Raw genomic sequence first — 6,000 nt, 5'->3', positions numbered from 1 at the left:
CACTTGTGAAGGTGGTAAATGACATTTTAATGGCATCGGACCGAGGCTCTGCATCTGTCCTCGTGCTCCTAGACCTTAGTGCTGCTTTTGATACCATCGATCACCACATTCTTTTGGAGAGATTGGAAACCCAAATTGGTCTACACGGACATGTTCTGGCCTGGTTTAGGTCTTATCTGTCGGAAAGATATCAGTTTGTCTCTGTGAATGGTTTGTCCTCTGACAAATCAACTGTACATTTCGGTGTTCCTCAAGGTTCTGTTTTAGGACCACTATTGTTTTCACTATATATTTTACCTCTTGGGGATGTTATTCGAAAACATAATGTAAACTTTCACTGCTATGCGGATGACACACAGCTGTACATTTCAATGAAACATGGTGAAGCCCCAAAATTGCCCTCGCTAGAAGCATGTGTTTCAGACATAAGGAAGTGGATGGCTGCAAACTTTCTACTATTAAACTCGGACAAAACAGAGATGCTTGTTCTAGGTCCCAAGAAACAAAGAGATCTTCTGTTGAATCTGACAATTAATCTTAATGGTTGTACAGTCGTCTCAAATAAAACTGTGAAGGACCTCGGCGTTACTCTGGACCCTGATCTCTCTTTTGAAGAACATATCAAGACCATTTCGAGGACAGCTTTTTTCCATCTACGTAACATTGCAAAAATCAGAAACTTTCTGTCCAAAAATGATGCAGAAAAATTAATCCATGCTTTTGTCACTTCTAGGTTAGACTACTGCAATGCTCTATTTTCCGGCTACCCGGATAAAGCACTAAATAAACTTCAGTTAGTGCTAAATACGGCTGCTAGAATCCTGACTAGAACCAAAAAATTTGATCATATTACTCCAGTGCTAGCCTCTCTACACTGGCTTCCTGTCAAAGCAAGGGCTGATTTCAAGGTTTTACTGCTAACCTACAAAGCATTACATGGGCTTGCTCCTACCTACCTCTCTGATTTGGTCCTGCCGTACATACCTACACGTACGCTACGGTCACAAGACGCAGGCCTCCTAATTGTCCCTAGAATTTCTAAGCAAACAGCTGGAGGCAGGGCTTTCTCCTATAGAGCTCCATTTTTATGGAACGGTCTGCCTACCCATGTCAGAGACGCAAACTCGGTCTCAACCTTTAAGTCTTTACTGAAGACTCATCTCTTCAGTGGGTCATATGATTGAGTGTAGTCTGGCCCAGGAGTGGGAAGGTGAACGGAAAGGCTCTGGAGCAACGAACCGCCCTTGCTGTCTCTGCCTGGCCGGTTCCCCTCTTTCCACTGGGATTCTCTGCCTCTAACTCTGTTACGGGGCTGAGTCACTGGCTTGCTGGGGCTCTCTCGTGCCGTCCCTGGGGGGTGCGTCACCTGGGTGGGTTGATTCACTGTTGTGGTCGGCCTGTCTGGGTTGCCCCCCTTGGGTTGTACCGTGGCGGAGATCTTTGTGGGCTATACTCGGCCTTGTCTCAGGATGGTGAGTTGGTGGTTGAAGATATCCCTCTAGTGGTGTGGGGGCTGTGCTTTGGCAAAGTGGGTGGGGTTATATCCTTCCTGTTTGGCCCTGTCCGGGGTGTCCTCGGATGGGGCCACAGTGTCTCCTGACCCCTCCTGTCTCAGCCTCCAGTATTTATGCTGCAGTAGTTTATGTGTCGGGGGCTAGGGTCAGTTTGTTATATCTGGAGTACTTCTCCTGTCCTATTCGGTGTCCTGTGTGAATCTAAGTGTGCGTTCTCTAATTCTCTCCTTCTCTCTTTCTTTCTCTCTCTCGGAGGACCTGAGCCCTAGGACCATGCCCCAGGACTACCTGACATGATGACTCCTTGCTGTCCCCAGTCCACCTGGCCATGCTGCTGCTCCAGTTTCAACTGGCCTGGGCCCTAGGACCATGTCCCAGGACTACCTGACATGAGGACTCCTTGCTGTCCCCAGTCCACCTGGCCATGCTCCTGCTCCAGTTTCAACTGTTCTGCCTTACTATTATTCAACCATGCTGGGTCATTTATGAACATTTGAACATCTTGGCCACGTTCTGTTATAATCTCCACCCGGCACAGCCAAAAGAGGACTGGCCACCCCACATATGCTCTCTCTAATTCTCTCTTTCTTTCTCTCTCTCTCGGAGGACCTGAGCCCTAGGACAGTGCCCCAGGACTACCTGACATGATGGCTCCTTGCTGTCCCCATTCCACCTGACTGCTGCTGCTCCAGTTTCAACTGTTCTGCCTTATTATTATTCGACCATGCTGGTCATTTATGAACATTTGAACATCTTGGTCATGTTCTGTTATAATCTCTACCCGGCACAGCCAGAAGAGGACTGGCCACCCCACATAGCCCGGTTCCTCTCTAGGTTTCTTCCTAGGTTTTGGCCTTTCTAGGGAGTTTTTCCTAGCCACCGTGCTTTTACACCTGCATTGTTTGCTGTTTGGGGTTTTAGGCTGGGTTTCTGTACAGCACTTTGAGATATCAGCTGATGTACGAAGGGCTATATAAATAAATTTGATTTGATTTTGATTTGATATTAGTATGACTTTATTGATACAGTATGTAACAGTTATTCCCCCCACACCACCCCTCATTGTTTGCAGTAGGTCCATCTCACAAAGCTTTATTTTAAACCATTTCACTTGATAATATTTGCAACATAGTTGAATATGAGGAAGATAAAAACTTGTAGCTTCCTAATGTGCTTTTACATAAAATACTACACAATTCGTTTATAATATATTTGTGTGCAAAAATCCTGTGACATTATTCTAAAAAAGAGGTTGAATTATTTCACTTAAAAAAGATTTCAGGGGTAAAAACAAAACAAAAACTACGTATTGCAATAGAAAATAATTGGAATTGAAAAAAAAAAGCTAAATCAAGCCTCTGAACCAAATGCTAAAATAAAATAGAAGTTTATCACAAGCAGAGGATCATTATGGATTCAGGGTGATGAGGTCATTTTCGGGGGAAACAAGTCACCCTTTTGCTATTTAAGTCACAGAAACACTGTTAACTGACATGATTTTGACTGACAACTGACATTGTATTATTGTTATCATGATTTTAGAGCCAATTTGTGCAGTACTGAAAGAAGTAGAATCAGAAGCAGAGGATGTTGCAACCTGTTTATTAAGATTGATATTTTTTATTTACTTTACCTTTATTTAACCAGGCAAGTCAGTTAAGAACTAATTCTTATTTTCAATGACGGCCTAGGAACAGCGGGTTAACTGCCTGTTCAGCTCAGGGGTTTGAACTTGCAACCTTCCGATTACTAGTCCAACGTGCTAACCACTAGGCTACCCTGCCTCCCCGGGGGTAATATAGGCCGCCACGGGGGTGATATAGGCCGGCCCGGAGGGTGGCCTATATCACTTTATTGGTCAGTTGCACAACCAAAATTACCAAAATTTGACTTCCTTTTTTGAAGCCAACCCCTCTGAAGGACACACATACATACACATACAGAAATATTTTGTAGAGGTGTGGGGGGGCTGCCACAATTTGCGACAGGTTGATATTTACAGAATAGAGCGAAATTCGCTAGATGGGTCAGCTGCAGAGATGTGTAGTGTTCATTTGAGGTTAGGTTAAGCATTAGGGTTAACTGTGTGGTTAAGGTTAGGGTTAAGTCGGTTTAAATCACATTTTATGACTTTTGGCCATTTCAGCTAGTGACCACTCTGCAGAGCTGCGTAGAGAATGAGATTCAGGCCAAAAACACTAACCTACCACTGGGTGCTGTTGTGGGGGGTTGCTCAAGGGCACGAAATGCCATCAAATATTTGATACCAGCAACCCTCCAGTTGCCAGCTCACTTCACAAAATACTTTTCCCTCATCGGATCTGGAATTTGTTTGCTGGTTTGCCTCTCGAACCGCGAGGCTACATTCTCTGGTTGCAAATTTCAGTTAGCCGAACGGAACTTAAAGTTGTCCTTGATTATAATTTACCTCGCTCAGACAGTCCTACCTTGCATAACTTGTTGATAGTGATACAAATTAATTGGTACGAAAACACTTTGTTTAATTGGTCCAACACTATTCTACTTTAGCTCTACTCTTTACCCCACCAGACAGGTTTCCATCCAATTGGCGACAGATTTTCATGCAGAATAAAATGTGCACGTTTCCCCCAAACTGACTTGCTGCAGATATAATCAGTGCGGGATTTTCCACTGCTATTTCTCGCATAATACATTTTTACCGACACAAATATATCCCACCATGTTGAACGAACAAATGATCTGTCTGCATTTAGAAAATCCTATCATGGAAACGTCCTGGTTCCATCACAGTTGTCATTATTATTATGACTTTACCAGCATAAACATTGTGGATGGATAAGTGACCAAAAGTAAGTGGACGCCTGCTCATCGAAAGTCTCATTCCAAAATCATGGGCATTATTATGGAGTTGGTCCCCCTTTTGCTGCTGTAACAGCCTCCACAACAGCCTCCACCTCTGGGAAGGCTTTTTAATAGATGTTGGAACATTGCTGCGGGGATTGCTTCCATTCAGCCACGGGCACTGATGTTGGGCGATTCGGCCTGTTTCACAGTCGGCGTTCCAATTAATCCCAAAGGTGTTTGATGGGGTTGAGGGTCAGGGCTCTGTGCAGGCCAGTAAAGTTCGTCCACACCGATCATTGTCATGCTGAAACAGGAAAGGGCCTTCCCCAAACTGTTGCCACAAAGATGGAAGCACAGAATCGTCTAGAATGTCATTGTATGCTGTAGCCTCAAGATTTCCCTTCACTGGAACTAAGGTGCCTAGTCCAAATCATGAAACAATGTGTTTTATAAAGAGGTGATTTTATAAAACTATAGTTTATTAAACTCTGTAAAAACTGAGTATAAACAACATATACCGTGCATTCGGAAAGTATTCAGACCCCTTGAATTTTTCCACATTTTGTACATTACAGCCTTATTCTAAAATGTATAAAATACTTATTTTCATCAGTCTACATACACACTATACCCCATACTGACAAAACAAAAACTGTTTTTTAGACATTTTGGGAAATGTATAAAAAATAAATAATATTAAATGTACATTCAGACCCTTTACGCAGTACTTTGTTTAAATCAAATCAAATGTTAGTTGTTACATGCGACCTTACAGTGAAATGCTTCCAAGCCCTTAACCAAAAACGCAGTTGTAAGAAAAATACCTACAAAAATAAGAAATAAATGTATCAAATAATTAAAGAGCAGCAGTAAAATAACAATAGCGAAGCTATATACAGGGGATACCGGTTACAGAGACAATGTGCGGGGGCACCGGTTAGTCAAGGTAATATGTACATGTAGGTAGAGTTATTAAAGTGACTATGCATAGATAATAAGCAGAGAGTAGTAGCTGTTTAAAAGCCTCTTGGACCTAGACTTGGCACTCCGGTACCGCTTGCTGTGCGGTAGCAGAGAGGTAACAGTCTATGACTAGGGTGGCTGGTGTCATTGACAATTTGTAGGGCCTTCCTCTGATACTGCCTGGTTTCGAGGTCCTGGATGGCAGGATGCTTTGCCCCAGTGATGTACTGGGCCGTACGCACTACCCTCTGTAGTGCCTTGCGGTCAGAGGCAGTTGCCATACCAGGCAGTGATGCAAACAGTTAAGATGCTCTTGGTGGTGCAGCTGTATATCATTTTGAGGATCTGAGGACCCATGCCAAATCTTTTCAGTCCCCTGAGGGGAAATAGGTTTTGTCGTGCCCTCTTCACGACAAAACTTGGACCATGTTAGTTTGTTGGTGATGTGGACACCAAGGAACTTGAAGATTTAAACCTGCTCCACTACAGCCCCGTCAATCATAATGGGGGCGTGCTCAGCCCTCCTTTTCCTGTGGTCCATAATCATCTGCTTTGTCTTGATCACGTTGAGGGAGAGGTTGTTGTCCTGGCACCACACGGCCAGGTCTCTGACCTCCTGCCTCTAATCTGTCACATCATTGTCGGTGATGAGGCCTGCCACTGTTGTGTCATCAGCAAACTTAATGATGGTGTTGGA

The sequence above is a fragment of the Oncorhynchus keta genome, chromosome 31 (genome assembly GCF_023373465.1).
Source record: "Oncorhynchus keta strain PuntledgeMale-10-30-2019 chromosome 31, Oket_V2, whole genome shotgun sequence".
Lineage (NCBI taxonomy): Eukaryota > Metazoa > Chordata > Actinopteri > Salmoniformes > Salmonidae > Oncorhynchus > Oncorhynchus keta.
The sequence above is the reverse complement of the archived record's forward strand: the minus strand, read 5'-3'. Positions refer to the sequence as shown.